Below are 16785 nucleotides of genomic sequence, written 5' to 3'. Positions count from 1 at the left end.
CCTTTATTTAACCAGGTAGGCTAGTTGAGAACAAGTTCTCATTTGCAACTGCGACCTGGCCAAGATAAAGCATAGCAGTGTGAACAGACAACACAGAGTTACACATGGAGTAAACAATTAGCAAGTCAATAACACAGTAGAAAAAATTGGCAGTCTATATACAATGTGTGCAAAGGCATGAGGAGGTAGGCGAATAATACAATTTTGCAGATTAACACTGGAGTGATAAATGATCAGATGGGCATGTACAGGTAGAGATATTGGTGTGCAAAGAGCAGAAAAGTAAATAAATAAAAACAGTATAAAAACAGTATGGGAATGAGGTAGGTGAAAAAGGGTGAGCTATTTACCTATAGACTATGTACAGCTGCAGCGATCGGTTAGCTGCTCGGATAGCTGATGTTTGAAGTTGGTGAGGGAGATAAAAGTCTCCAACTTCAGCGATTTTTGCAATTCGTTCCAGTCACAGGCAGCAGAGTACTGGAACGAAGGCGGCCAAATGAGGTGTTGGCTTTAGGGATGATCAGTGAGATACACCTGCTGGAGCGCGTGCTACGGATGGGTGTTGCCATCGTGACCAGTGAACTGAGATAAGGCGGAGCTTTACCTAGCATGGACTTGTAAATGACCTGGAGCCAGTGGGTCTGGCACGAATATGTAGTGAGGGCCAGCCGACTAGAGCATACAAGTCGCAGTGGTGGGTGGTATAAGGTGCTTTAGTGACAAAACGGATGGCACTGTGATAGACTGCATCCAGTTTGCTGAGTAGAGTGTTGGAAGCCATTTTGTAGATGACATCGCCGAAGTCGAGGATCGGTAGGATAGTCAGTTTTACTAGGGTAAGCTTGGCAGCGTGAGTGAAGGAGGCTTTGTTGCGGAATAGAAAGCCGACTCTGGATTTGATTTTTGATTGGAGATGTTTGATGTGAGTCTGGAAGGAGAGTTTGCAGTCTAGCCAGACACCTAGGTACTTATAGATGTCCACATATTCAAGGTTGGAACCATCCAGGGTGGTGATGCTAGTCGGGCATGCGGGTGCAGGCAGCGATCGGTTGAAAAGCATGCATTTGGTTTTACTCGCGTTTAAGAGCAGTTGGAGGCCACGGAAGGAGTGCTGTATGGCATTGAAGCTCGTTTGGAGGTTTGATAGCACAGTGTCCAATGACGGGCCGAAAGTATATAGAATGGTGTCGTCTGCGTAGAGGTGGATCAGGGAATCGCCCGCAGCAAGAGCAACATCATTGATATATACAGAGAAAAGATTGAAATGGCACCCCCATAGAGACTGCCAGAGGACCGGACAGCATGCCCTCAGATTTGACACACTGAACTCTGTCTGCAAAGTAATTGGTGAACCAGGCAAGGCAGTCATCCGAAAACTTAACCCTTTTAGCTAACCTTAACACTAACCTTAACCCCTAGCCTAGGTAACGTTAGCGAGCTAGCTAACGTTCGCCAGCTAGCTACAATTCATAACATATTGTATGTTCAGCAAATTCGTAACATATCATATGAAACGGATGATGGGCTTCCACAAATTAATACATACCATATGAAAGGTAACATATCATACTAAACAGAGTGTCACGGATTTACGTAAAGAATAATTACGTTCATACCAGACAGCATTTGGTTGATGAATGCCAGTCTTCATGCAAAGAAATGCAGCTTGGGGTTTATCAATATAGATATCTCTGTCAGCCTCAGTGTAAGGGTTAGAGCCATGCAGAAAAAACTCGCACTTTCAATGATGTCATGGCATTGTTGAAAGGAAGTGTTGTAACCAATTAAGCATTTCTACCCTGACATACAGTACCAGTCAAAAGTTTGGAAATAATTACCTATTCAAGGGTTTTTCTTTATATTTTACTATTTTTGTAGAGTAATAGTTAAGACATCAAAACTATCAAACAACACATATGGAATCATGTAGTAACCAAAGAATTGTCAAACAAATCAAAATATATTTTATATTTGAGATTCTTCAATGTAGCCACACTTTGCCTTGATAACAGCTTTGCACACTCTTGGTATTCTCTCAACCAGCTTCAGCTGGAATGCTTTTCCAACAAGTGAAGGAGTTCCCATATATGCTGAGCACTTGTTGGCTGCTTTTCCTTCACTCTGTGGTCCAACTCATCCCAAACCATCTCAATTGGGTTGAGGTCGGGTGATTGTGGAGGCCAGGTCATCTGATGCAGCACTCCATAGACTCTCCCTATTGGTCAAATAACCCTTAAACAGCCAGGAGGTGTATTGGGTTATTATCCTGTTGAAAAAGAAAATAGTCCCACTAAGCGCAGACCAGATGGGATGGCTTATCTCTGCAGAGTGCTGTGGTAGCAATTCTGGTTAAGTGTGCCTTGAATTCAGAATAAATCACAGTGTCACCAGCAAAGAACCCCCACATCATCACACCTCCTCCTCCATACTTCACGGTGGGAACAACATATGCACAGATCATCCGTTCACCTACTCTGGTCTCACAAAGGCACAGTGGTTGTAACCAAAAATCTCAAATTTGGACTCATCAGACGAAAGGACAGATTTCCACCATCTAATGTCCATTGCTCATGTTTCTTGGCCCAAGCCAGTCTCTTATTCTTATTGTTGTCCTTTAGTAGTGGTTTCTTTGCATCAATTCGACCATTAAGGCCTGGTTCACGCAGTCTCCTCTGAACAGTTGATGTTGAGATGTATCTGTTACTTGAACTCCGTGAAGCATTTATTTAGGCTGCACATTCTGAGGCGGGTAACTCTAATGAACTTATCCTCTGCAGCAGAGGTAACGGTGGGTCTTCCTTTCCTGTTGTGGTCCTCATGAGAGTCAGTTTCATCATAGCACTTGATGGTACTTGCAACTGCACTTGAAGAACCTTTCAAAGTTCTTGAAATGTTCCAGATTGACTGACCTTCATGTCTTAAAGTAATGGAGTGTCATTTCTCTTTGAGCTGTTCTTGCCATGACATGGATTTGGTCTTTTACCAAATGGGGCAATATTCTGTATGCCACCCCTACCTTGTCACAACACAACTGATTGGTTGAAGCACTTTAAGAAGGAAATATATTCCACAGATTAACAAGGCATAAATGTTAATTGTAATGCATTCCAGGTGACTACCTCATGAAGATGGTTGAGAGAATGCCAACAGTGTGAAAAGTTGTCATCAAGGCAAAGGGTGGCTACTTTGAAGAATCTCAACTATAACATATAGAAGTTGAAGTCGGAAGTTTACATACACATTAGCCAAATGCATTTAAACTGAGTTTTTCACAATTCCTGACATTTGATCCAAGTAAAAATTCCCTGTCTTAGGTCAGTTAGGATCACCACTTTATTTTAAGAATGTGAAATGTCAGAATAATAGTAGAGAGTGATTTATTTCAGCTTCATCACATTTCCAGTGGGTCAGAAGTTTACATACACTCAATTAGTATTCTGTAGCATTGCCTTTAAATGGTTTAACTTGGGTAAAATGTTTTGGGTAGCCTTCCACAAGCTTCCCACAATAAGTTGGGTGAATTTTGTCCCATTCCTCCTTACAGAGCTGGTGTAACTGAGTCAGGTTTGTAGGCCTCATTGCTTGCACACACACCTTTTCAGTTCTGGCCACAAATGTTCTATAGTATTGAGGTCAGGGCTTTGTGATGGCCACTCCACAACTGACTTTGTTGTCCTTAAGCCATTTTGCCACAACTTTGGAAGTATGCTTGGGGTCATTGTCCATTTGGAATAACCATTTTCAACCAATCTTCAACTTCCTGACTGATGTCTTGAGATGTTGCTTAAATATATCCACATAATTTGTCTCCCTCATGATGCCATCTATTTTGTGAAGTGCACCAGTCCCTCCTGCAGCAAAGCATCTGCACAACATGATGCTGCCACCCCCGTGCTTCATATTTGGGATGGTGTTCTTCGGCTTGCAAGCCTCCCCCTTTTCCTCCAAACATAACGATGGTCATTATGGCCACATAGTTCTATTTTGTTTCATCAGACCAGAGGACATTTCTCCAAAAGGTACAATCTTTGTCCCCATGTGCAGTTGCAAATGGTAGTCTGTCTTTTTTATAGCAGTTCTGGAGCAGTTGCTTCTTCCTTGCTGAGCGGCCTTTCAGGTTATGCCGATATAGGACTCGCTTTACTGTGGATATAGATACTTTTGTACCCGTTTTCTCCAGCATCTTCCCAAAGTCCTTTGCTGTTGTTCTGGGATTGATTTGCACTTTTCGCACCAAAGTACATTCATCTCCAGGAGACAGAACGTGTCTTCTCCCTGAGCAGTATGACAGCTGTGTGGTCCCATGGTGTTTATACTTGCATACTATTGTTTGTACAGATGAACGTGGTACCTTCAGGCATTTGGAAATTGCTCCCAAGGATGAACAAGACTTGTGGATGTCTAGAATTTCTTTCTGAGGTCTTGGACTGATTTCTTTTGATTTTCCAATGATGTCAAGCAAAGAGGCACTGAGTTTGAAGGTAGGCCTTGCAATACATCCACAGGTACACCTCCAATTGACACAAATTATGTCAATTAGCCTATCAGAAGCTTCTAAAGCCATGAATTCATTTTCTTGAATTTTCCAAGCTGTTTAAAGGCACAGTCAACTTAGTGTATAAACTTCTGACCCACTCAAAATGTGATACAGTGAATTATAAGTGAAATAATCTGTCTGTAAACAATTGTTGCAAAAATTACTTGTGTTATGCACAAAGTAGATGTCCTAACCGACTTGCCAAAACTATAGTTTGTTAACAAGAAATTTGTGAAGTGGTTGAAAAATGAGTTTTAATGACTCCAACATAAGTGTATGTAAACTTCCGACTTCATTTTGATTTGTTTAAAACTTTTTTGGTTACTACAGGATTCCATATATGTTATTTAATAGTATCGATGTCTTCACTATTATTCTACAATGTAACAAAGCTTACAAATAAATAAAAACCATGGAAAGAGTACCGGTAGGTGTCCAAACGTTTAACTGTTACTTACTGTATTTTGATGCAGAGTCAACTGTGTATAAGGAGAAACTGTTTCTACACAGTTGAGAGGGAAGATAACCTCCTTATGTTCTGTAACTCTGTTTGTAGTGTGGTGTCACTCTCTGGAAAAGTAGAGCTGTGTGTGTGTGTGTGTGTGTGTGTGTGTGTGTATTATGACAGTCAAGGTCCGCCATTTCTTGACAAATGGAGTTGTTTACATCGTACAGTAGCACAGGAGACAGACATTGTGAAGACATGATATGATCAAGACAGATGGCCTTCATTCCCATGTACTTCCTAACAGAATCTGTACAAGCTGTCAGAATGATGTGGGCGAGGTTGATTTTACATGCTGGGATAGTGATCAATTACATCTCTATTCAAGAACAAGTCATTCAGCAGCTATGAGACTAGGCATCATTATTTACAATTTATTTCCACTTACAAAAGTGAGTAATAAAATTGTTGCACTGAATATTTTTTTATACGTTCAGCTGTGACCATCCCCAATTGTGTGTTGCCCAAATACCCATCAACTGATTAATTCAGGCCCATAGACAGTTAATAAGCTAGTAGAATCAGGTGTGTTACTGCTTGACTAGAAAAAAAGCCTGCACCCACACCAAAACCTGAGCGTTAAGATTGCCCACAACTTGCGAGTACCTCTTAGAGTCGTCGTTATCACAGAGTTGAGTATCATGTTGGTTATAGAAACCTTTCAATGTCCTGGTGTTGTACACCTTGGTTACTTTGGACAAGACTGGAAAGCAAGCCCCAGAGAAATCAGAAGAGGCCACTGACGTGTAGCCGACAGACCCAGGTCACCTCTTCCATCGGGGGATCCACATAGGAATTTGCAGGAGGTGACGACCCTTCAGATCTTCAGGTGGAGGATCTCAATAAAAGTCTATCAAAGTATGGAATTATCAACTTTGAGGAAAGATGATTACACTCAGACCTAACCTGGAGGATTTGTCCACTCGAGATCCATGAGAACAATGATGGACTAACTACTTTGTCAGTGGTTTGTCAAGAGCGAAGAGAAGGTGGACGCTCGATAAACCATAGCTAAGGTCACCATCAATCTCTTGGCGTGAGGGGAGGGCTACTTATGACTCCACTGACCAGGGATGATGGAAGAGGCCTAACATGGGATAAGAAAACATGCATTATAGCCCTGTCAAGGTTGGCACCAGCTGGAGTGTAGTTATTTCGCTAGTTACAATTAAGCCAAAGTCAATAGACTTGCTCCCTAAAGTGCAGTAAACTTCTAACAAATACACAATTTATTTTGCTCATCAAAGTGCGAGGCCAAGTGGGTCAAGCCTAACGTATGTGTTGTGGTTGTGGCATTAAGTGAATGTGACATAATCCACAATGCTATTTGTCATTATCTTCTAGAATTTCCTTGTCATGATTTAACCCAAGGTGTTTAGCGTTGTGGTTGATAAACGGAGGACACCTTTTCACCTTGCACAGAAAATCAAACAATATTCTTCATTATGCAGCCCTAAAAATACCAGCTTTACTACCACTAATTCGCTGAAGAGCAGTCAACTCAATTGTAGGACATGTCACCCTACAGCAAAAAGATAAACATTGGATTCAGAGCAGCTCAAAATCTGAGCACTTGATCAAGAATGATGAAAGAGCTACAGTCTGTTTCCTGCGGACGTCTTTGGAGAAAGACGTCTGCACGGCGCGACAGGGAAAAATTACTCTTCATGGTTCATCGGGGCTCGGGAGAAGGAGAGCAGACAGTTGTCCATTTAAATCCTCTGCTTTGAGTCAGTCAGTGGTGCATGCAGGTAGTCTAGTCGACTCATAGAGCATTGACCTCAGTCAGCAGGGCGACGAGTGGGAAGGTTGTCTGAAAAAGAGGGACACTAATTCTGTTTTGGGGGTGCGACATAACCCCCTTAGTTCAGGAGGGTGCAACGTTATGCAATGTTCAGAGATATTTTTATCATGTTACGGTCCTAGGTGGCGCAGCGGTCAAAAACAATGCACCGCAATGCTGAGGTGCCACCACAGCCTGGGTTTCGATGACCAGGAGCCCCATAGGACGGCGGACAATTGTCCCAGCGCCGTCTGGAGTAGAGGAGGGTTTCGCTCATCGTGCTCTAGCAACTCCTCGTGACAGGGCCGGGAACCTGATAGCTGACTCATAATTTGCAAATAAATTCATTAAAGATCCTACAATGTGATTTTCTGGACTTTTTTTCTCATTTTGTCTGTCATAGTTGAAGTCTACCTATGATGAAAATTACAGGCCTCTCTCATCTTTTTAAGTGGGAGAACATGCACAATTGGTGGCTGACTAAATAATTTTTTAGCCCACTGTATTTATACAGTGCCAGTATATATACACATATACAGTGGTATTGTGTGTAGACTGACGAGGAAAAATCTATTTTAGAATAAGGCTGTAACCTAACAAAATGTGGAAAAAGTAAAGGGGTCTGAATACTTTCCGAAGGCACTGTATATTTTTTGTATCATGAAGAGTAATATCTTAAAAGTTGAAAGTGTTGACCATAATTTTCTACAGATCAATACCAGTGATCAAATTGCTAAATAATATTTGTCTTAACTTTTTATGGCTGCAGGGGCAGTATTGAGTAGCTTGGATGAAAAGGTGCCCATTATAAACAGCCAGCTCCTCAGTGTCAGTTGCATATTATTATTATTATTGGATAGAAAACACTCTGAAGTTTCTAAAACTGTTTGAATTAAGTCTCTGAGTATAACAGAACTCATATAGAAGGCAAAAACCTGAGAAATTCCACTTCCTGTTTTTTTTTCTGGGGGTGGCAGATTTTCAACCATGCTCTCATTGAAATTACAGCGAGATATTGATGAGTTTTCACTTCCTACGCCTTCCACTAGATGTCAACAGTCAATAGAACTTTGTCTGATGACTCTAATGTGAAGGGGGGTCGAATGACACAGGAAATAGACACCACTGCCACGAGTTGACCATGCATTCACTATACGCGTTCACAGGGGAAGGACCTGCGTTCCACCGGTCATCTGAAGTCATTCTAATTCTCCGGTTGGAACGTTATTCAAGATATATGTAAACAACATTCTAAAGATTGATTCAGTATATCGTTTGACATGTTTCTACTGACTGTTTCGGAACTTTTGGACATTTCGGCACATTATAGTGGACGTGCTTTGTGACTTTGGAATTGTTTACCAAACGTGCTAACAAAAGTAGCTAATTGGACATAAATAACGGGCATTTTCGAACAAATCAGGCATTTATTGTTGACCTGGGAGTCCTAGAACTGCATTCTGATGAAGTTCATCAAAGGTAAGGAAACATTTATCATGTATTTTCTGGTTTCTGTTGATTCCAACATGGCGGCTAATTTGGCTTCTGTTCTGAGCGCCGTCTCAGATTATTGCATGTGTTGCTTTTTCCGTAAACTGTTTTTGAAATCTGACACAGCAGTTGCATTAAGGAGAGGTATATCTATAATTCCATGTGAATAACTTGTATTATCATCTACATTAATGATGAGTATTTCTGTTGAAACGATGTGGCTATGCAAAATCATTTGATGCTTTTGGAACTAGTGAATCTAATAAGCCAATGTAAACTCTGATTTTTTTAAAAATATAAATATGAACTTTATCAAACAAAACATGTATGTATTGTGTAACATCAAGCCCTATTAGTGTCATCTGATGAAGATAATTCAAGGTTAGTGATTAATTTTATCTTTATTTCTGCTTTTTGTGAATGCTATATTTAGCTGGAAAATGGCTGTGCTTATTGTGGTTTGGTGGAGACCTAACATAATCGTTTGTAGTGCTTTCGCTGAAAAGCCTATTTGAAATCGGACACTTTGGTGGGATTAATAATAAGATTACCTTTAAAATGATATAAGACACGTATGTTTTAGGAATTGTAATTATGACATTTCTGTGGTTTGAATTTGGCGCCATCTATTTTCACTGGTAGTTGTCATATCGATCCCGGTATTGGGATTGCAGTTTTTAACCTAATTGATTCAATGGGATTCTGTGATGTGTCAACATAATAGCTGACATATACTTTTCCAGAAGAATAAGGAACAATTTTGAGAAATGTAAGTACAGTATGTTGTTTATTTATTCACTAAATTATGTTAAAATGTTCAACAAATGACTTTATAAATGTTTCATTCAAATGTTGCGTAATTGTTATTTATCAGCTCGTCGTACGCAATACCTACATGAAGCTAGAGTTAACATTAGTGGGCGATCTCATCTTACTTGATGGCTGTTTAAGGACTAACAACAATGTCAATTGTGAAGACCCTGACAGTTTTTAAATCATGAATTGGTGAACCTGCTAGCCAGCTAAAAACATGTAGCAAATCGTTTTTCCCATTTGTTTTCAGGGACTAAAGTAGACATCTGATTGTGTTTCACTCCATTGCATTATATTGGCTTGGCAGGAGAAAATAGTACCGCCCGACTCGTTTGGAGGTAAGACATGTAAAAAATGTTTTACAACATCTGATGAAAAACGTAGGCAATGTAGCCAGCTGTGTTCTGTTCATTCTAGGCTTGCGAGCCAGCCAAGTTATTTGTGCATTCTGTTTATGAGTCTGTCAAAGACTATTTGCATTGCCCCCCGCCCCCTTTTACACCACTGCTACTTTCTGTCGTTATCCACTATGCATAATCACTTTAATAACCCTACCTACATGTACATATTACCTCAACTAACCAGCGCCCCAGCACATGGACTCTGTACCAGTGCCCTGTATATAACCTTGCTGTTGTTATTTTACTGCTGCTCTTCTTATTTCACCTTTATTTAACCAGATAGGCCAGTTGAGAACAAGTTCTCATTTACAACTGCGACCTGGCCAAGATGAAGCAAAGCAGTGCGACAAAAACAACAAGAGTTACACATAAACAAACATACAGCCAATAACACAATATAAATATATTTGTACAGTGTGTGCAAATGAAGAAGATTAGGGAGGTAAAGCAATAAATAGGACATAGAGTCGAAATAATTACATTATTACATTAGTATTAAAACTGGAGTGATAGACTTGCAGTTTAATTACATGTTATTTTTATTTCTTATTCATATTTTTTTAACTGCATTGTTGGTTAGGGGCTTGTAAGTAAGCATTTCACTGTAAGGTGAAATTGTATTCGGCGCATGTGACTAATACATTTTGAATTGATTTAGCAAGCTTGCTTTCTAGCTAGCAGTGTCTGTTTACCTAACGTTAACATTAGCCAACTTTCTCCTGTCACTTCTCCTTCCCCTGCTGTTGCACGATTCAGTTTGGTGTTACTAGTTCAAATTACAGGCTAATTATATGAAAATAAATATGGCCTAAAAGGCCTAAAAATAAAAAAGAATCTGTAAACAAAACGACTGCGCAATAATAAAAGGTAGTTGTGGCTTCAGCGACATAAAAGAGCACTGAAATACATACCAACTGTGAGGTTAATTACTCTTCTTGTTTCTGCTTGATCCAGCTTGAAGGACATCTCACCCTGACACCCGGCAGATATATAAAAAAAAGATCCACCCATGTTATTGTTTATCATGCAGATTTGTCAGGACATTGTAAATTATGAAGCTCGTTTGTAAATACAAACGTGATTTTCTTTCTTGCACTGTGGGCAAGTCTTCAATTTAGACCACAATTAGTTGAGATGAGGTATTTAAGACCACAATTAGTTGAGATGAGGTATTTCAGACCACAATTAGCTGAGATGATGTGTTAGTAAAGGGCTGTAACAAAACTCCTGTCCTGTGTGTAAAAAAACCTGTGGCTGTCATGACTAATGTCGTTTCCAAGATGGCGTAGCAGTCGGACATCTGTTCTGTCTTGTCGCGCCCCATGTATATATTGTTTTCTTCATATATATATATATATATATTCTTTTAATCTCAATTTCCATCTACGGACAGAACATACTCTCCTGCAAACCGCCTCACCCAACGTTGTATGGATCTGCAACTTTTTTATACATTAGAACAGGAACGCCCATCAGAGGCTAGCCAACGAACTAGCTACTAGCTAGTAGTCAGTTAGCCACTGCCAGCAGTCACCACCGTTAACTCGGACATCAGCTAACCTCAGACCGGTCAATTCCTGCCAGTCTCTTATAGCCTTCAGCTGTATCCTTCTCCTTCTCATCCTCTGTTCCTCTGGTGATGTAGAGGTTAAAACAGGCCCTGCAGCCCCCAGCATCACTCACATTCTCCAGGCACTCACATTTGTTGACTTCTGTAGAAGCCTCCTCCTTAAGTTTGTTTTATTCACTGCTTTAGCACACTCCGCCAACCCGGATGTCCTAGCCGTGTCTGAATCCTGGCTTAGGAAGGCCACCAAAAATCCTGAACATTTTCCGACAAGATAGGACTGCCAAAGGGGGCGGAGTTGCAATCTACTGCAGAGATAGCTTGCAGAGTTCTGTCATACTATCCAGGTCTGTGCCCAAACAATTCAAGTGTCTACTTTTAAAAATCCACCTTTCCAGAAACAAGCCTCTCAGGGTTGCCGCTTGTTATAGACCCCCTTCAGCCCCCGGCTGTGCCCTGGACACCATGTGTGAATTGATCGCCCCCCATATATCTTCAGAGTTCGTACTGTTAGGTGACTTAAACTGGGACATGCTTAACACCCCGGCAATCCTACAATCTAAGATTGAAGGCATCCATCTCACACAAATTATCAAGTGGGTCTGCGGTCATACGACCACCCCTCATCACTGTCAAACGCTCCCTAAAACACTAAAACCTGGAAGGATATTGACCTCATCCTGTCAGTAGAGGATGCCTGGTAGCTCTTAAAGGGCTTTCCTCACCATCTTAAATAAGCATGCCCCGTTCAAAAAATGTAGAACTAAGAACAGATATAGCCCTTGGTTCACCCCAGACTTGACTGCCCTTGACCAGCACAAAAACATCCTGTGGCATTCTGCATTAGGATCGAATAACCCCGCAATATGAAACTTCTCAGGGAAGTCAGGAACCATACTGTACTTAGATTTTTCTATTGTGTTATTGACTGTATGTTTGTTTATGTGTTACTCTGTGTTGTTGTTTTTGTCTCACTGCTTTGTTTTATCTTGGCCAGGTCGCAGTTGTAAATGAGAACTTGTTCTCAACTGGCCTATCTGGTTAAATAAAGGTGAAAATAAATAAAAATAAAAAATTAAGGAAGTGCCCTCGTGCTGAATAGATTTATGTATAATCTCCTTCGAGATGTCCCTCACTTGGGAATGACTTATTTTGTACAATGGACTGTATTTTAAGGACTCGTGAACAGATAAAGGAAAAACAATATACTGTATATGTATTTTTACATTTACTCAAAATGATAAGTGACGATGTCTCCACATGTTTCTGGTTTCGAGGCTTGGGCATCTGGTGCCTGTTGTTCATCTGTCTAATCCCCTGCAAGGAGAGAAAGGCATCAATATTACAATGCTGTATTCATTTCAACAAATATATATTCCTGTTTGATATGATTTATATAATTATATTGGACATGTTATCCTTCATCACAAGCCAATATTTGCCAGTGTCATTTAATAATATGCACAGGTGAGATAGTTGTACGAATTAATCACAATGTAAGCCAACTCATCAAAAAAACATTAGCAGCTCTAATGCAATATTATCTTCACAGTGAAACAACTATTCTGGCTACTAACAATTCTTAAAACAGTCAGTAAAATAGCTTATTTATCTATCCAAAACAAAGATGTAATCCTGTATCATGCATGTAAGCTTACCTGTCATGTCCACAGCGATGGTGCAGCAGACCTAGCAATATGAGAAAGGAGGACCATATGCCGTAGGATAATTATTTTGGTCGGTGTCAACTTCATTCATTAAGGTACTGAGGAGATCAATTCTGTTACTTGTTATTCGTGTCAGATATTTCCATTTTGGGATAGCTGTTAACTGAATTGCTAGCACTATTTGCTCAATGTTAACAAACTTCTCACGCTGAGTGGAATGCAAAGTCATGTGATGCTGCCTTCAAATCCTGACCAAAATGGCAGTTGCCAACTGGAAAGGTGCTACCTACAAATGTAAGTGCCTTTGGAGGCAGGTAGGCAGCTGCCTTTGGATTGGGACACAGCATATACTGTGCTGATAATTGCCTATTAGGTAGTAGGCCTTTAAGGCTGTAGGGGTATGGGTGTGGTTGGAGGCATGTCCAACCTATAGACGCCATCTTGAATTAAGCTGCAGGCCATGGTTTGGGAATAACCTAGCTTTCAATGCTACAAATAGACATGTTCAGGCCTCTTCCTTACATATTCCATACAGCTTTGGTGGAAAATAGACATTAAATTGTTCAGAGCCGTCTGTTTCATTTTGACCTTTTGAATTTTTGGATTATTGACTTTATTCCTGGTATTGTTCATTTTCAATTGGATTGCATATTTCCTTCGATCTTTACTTCTATTCAAAAGCTGTATTCATAAACAAGTGGAAAGGTGGCATTTACCTCATATGACTGGGAAAAATCCAGTTGAATGGCCCTCCAACTGGTAATTACTAGTGGGAAACTTGTATCATCCCTGAGCACTTCTCCCACATGTTGAGCTATGACATCACATATTAAGGAAATGACAGCATTTTTGGCAGTCAAATGCAACAACAAAACATGATTTATAAAAAGCAATCTTAATATGGGTTTTGAACACGATAGCCTAATTTGCACATACTGTAGGCGAAGTCATCTGCACTCTGCCCACAAATCTAAAAAAAAATTATTGAGTGTGTGGACAGGTGTCTTTATACAGGTAACGAGTTCAAACAGGTGCAGTTAATACAGGTAATGAGTGGAGAACAGGAGGGCTTCTTAAAGAAAAACTAACAGGTCTGTGAGAGCCGGAATTCTTACGGGTTGGTATGTGATCAAATACTTATGTCATGCAATAAAATGCTAATTAATTACTTAAAAATCATACAATGTGATGTTCTGGATTTTTGTTTTAGATTCCATCTCTCACAGTTGAAGTGTATTTATGATAAAAATTACAGACCTCTACATGCTTTGTAAGTAGGAAAACCTGCAAAATCAGCAGTGTATCAGATACTTGTTCTCCCCATGTAGGTAGAGTTATTAAAGTGATTATGCATAAATGCATGCTCTTCAACCGATCGCTGTCCACACCTGCCCGCCCGTCCAGCATCACTACTCTATGGTGCGTACGGAGGCCGAGCAGTTGCCAAACCAGGCAGAGATGCAACCAATCAGGATGCTCTCGATGGTGCAGCTGTAGAACCTTTTGAGAATCTGAGGACCCTTGCCAAATCTTTTCTGCCTTCTGAGGGGGAATAGGTTTTGTCGTGCCCTCTTCATGACTGTCTTGATGTGCTTGGAGCATGTTAGTGTGTTGGTGATGTGGACCATGGAACTTGAAGCTCTCAACCTCCACTACAGCTCTGTCAATGAGAATGGGGGCATGCTAGGTCCTTTTTTTCCTGTAGTCCACAATCATCTCCTTTGTCTTGATCTCGTTGAGGGAGGATGTTGTCCTGGCACCACAAGGCCAGGTCTCTGACCTCTTCCCTATAGGCTGTCTCGTCGTTGTCGGTGATCAGGCTGTTGTGTCATCTGCAAACTTAATGATGGTGTTGGAGTCGTGCCTGGCCGTGCACTCATGAGTGAACAGGGAGTACAGGAGGGGACTGAGGGGACTGAGCATACACCCTGAGGGGCCCCTGTGCTGAGGATCAGCGTGGCTGATGTGTTGTTACCACGTCAGAAAGTCCAGGATTCAGTTGCAGAAGGAGGTGTTTAGTCTATGGTTTTGAATGCTGAGCTGTAGCCAAAGAATAGCATTCTCACATAGGTGTTCCTTTTGACCAGGTGGAACAGGGCAGTGGAGTGCAATAGAGATTGCATCATCTGTGGATCTGTTAGGGCGGTATGCAAATTAGAGTGGGTCTAGGGTTTCTGGGAGAATGGTGTTGATGTGAGCCATGACCAGCCTTTCAAAGCCATGTCCAGGCTTTCAAAGCTTTCATGGGTACAGACATGAGTTCTACAGGTCATTTAGGCAGGTTACCTTAGTGTTCTTGGGCACAGGGACTATGGTGGTTTGCTTAAAACATGTTGGTATTAAAGACTTGGACAGGGAGAGGTTGAAAATGTCAGTGAAGACACTTGCTATTTGGTCAGCGCATGCTCGCAGTACACGTCCTGGTAATCTGTCTGGCCCAACGGCCTTGTGAATGTTGACCTATTTAAAGGTCTTACATCGGCTGCGGAGAGCGTGATCACACAGTCTTCCGGAACAGCTGGTGCTCTCATGCATGTTTCAGTGTTATTTGACTCAAAGCGAGCATACCTCGTCTGGTAGGCTCGTGTCACTGGGCAGCTCTCGGCTGTGCTTCCCTTGGTAGTCTGTAATAGTTTGCAAGCCCTGCCACATTCAATGAGTGTCAGAGCCGGTGTAGTACGATTCGATCTTATGTTTGTCCGATCAATGCAGTTTTATAACACTGACCAGTTTGTGGTTTACGCAAGTTTGTTACAATATTAGGCAATGTGCCATGATCACTGATGATTTCCTTGTACTTCACTCATTCCAAATGACTTTCAGAGGTCCACTTAGTGATTGCTTATTACCAAACTCATCAAGCTCACTTCACATCATCTCCCTCTTCCTTCTCCATCTGCACCCAAGGGAAGAGAACCTTGAATTGGAACCCTTCATGAAAAGTAAAACAGTGCTATCTACATCCATAGAGTCAACCGAGGCTCTGTATTGGTTTACAAAAAGCAGTCAGTCATGTAAGAGAAAGTGAGGGGAAACCGTTAGTGGTATAGTACTGAGGGTAGCAAAGTCACTGAGCTATGGTTACTTAAAGAAATTGAATTGCAGTATTTATATACTTTATTTATTTTTAGGACGTAACATATCATACAAAGTGGATGACGTACACAATTGTAAACTATTTTTGGAGGACCCGTTTTGGCTCATGAGAGCTTGTTTCAAAACTACTGGCTGAAATTGTACAAAACCTTGAAAACACTTCACAGTATGTCGTTCTTTGTGATTCCAGGAAACTCTTCCAGATCTTTTGGAAGATGTTGTTGGTTTATTTATAGACAGCATGGTTTGACGAGCAAATGGGAAGTCAGAACACATCACCAGTATGTATACAAGGGCAGATTTTGTCATTTGGAAGCCCCAGGCAGAGGCCAGTCTGTCTTACTATCATGTATGTAGCCAACGTATCTGATGCTGTCTGGCGAAGAGAAGAAAAAAAAGAGTATAACATGCCATACTCTTTTTGGCCAGACAGCATCAGACCCATTGGCTACACATACATGTCCTCTGTCTCCACAACAATGACAGTATAATCAGCAGCACTTGTCTTTTTACTAAGGAAAGGCGATTTGTATCCCCTAGAGCAGTGGTCAGCAACCTTTTCAGAGTCAAGATCATTTTGAGAGTCAAAATGCAATATGAGATCTACTACTCAGATTTTTGAAACACGACTTAAAAAACATATGCCTATGCAACACTAACAAATTAAAAACAGTTCTGTAGCAATGAGGTTTGTGCATTAGGCTATTGGCCCAATATATTATCACTGCATATTGGCTATGCTTGAATTAACCTGCTTATGTTGTTGTTCTCAGACCATTTAGAAAATTATATTTCAACATGTTCGTTATGTGATCACACTGGTATAGATCAGTTGTTGTGTTACTTGTGAGACACAGCTGAGTGAGCATAATAATTAGCTTTTTTTACTGGACTGATGGCCTGCATCTGATGGTCAGTCTGA

General features: G+C 40.9%; 1 long non-coding RNA gene across 3 annotated transcripts; it reads right to left on the bottom strand.

Moving 5' to 3' along the window:
* Positions 1 to 5850: 5850 nt before the first annotated feature.
* On the bottom strand, positions 5851 to 13739 carry LOC118379452 (uncharacterized). Of its 3 annotated transcripts, none has more exons than XR_004824639.2 (4): positions 13484 to 13739; positions 12759 to 12789; positions 12327 to 12417; positions 5851 to 6132 (listed from the first exon to the last, which is right to left on the bottom strand). It is a non-coding gene; the product is annotated as an uncharacterized LOC118379452 (long non-coding RNA). The 3 variants fall into 3 exon arrangements; XR_008094072.1 differs by lacking the exon at positions 5851 to 6132 and adding an exon at positions 10475 to 10505; XR_004824636.2 differs by lacking the exon at positions 5851 to 6132 and having other exon boundaries at positions 12316 to 12417.
* Between the last annotated feature and the right edge of the window lie 3046 nt (positions 13740 to 16785).

The sequence above is a fragment of the Oncorhynchus keta genome, chromosome 4 (assembly GCF_023373465.1).
Source record: "Oncorhynchus keta strain PuntledgeMale-10-30-2019 chromosome 4, Oket_V2, whole genome shotgun sequence".
NCBI classification, from domain to species: Eukaryota; Metazoa; Chordata; class Actinopteri; order Salmoniformes; family Salmonidae; genus Oncorhynchus; species Oncorhynchus keta.
This window is presented reverse-complemented; position numbering and strand designations above follow the sequence as displayed.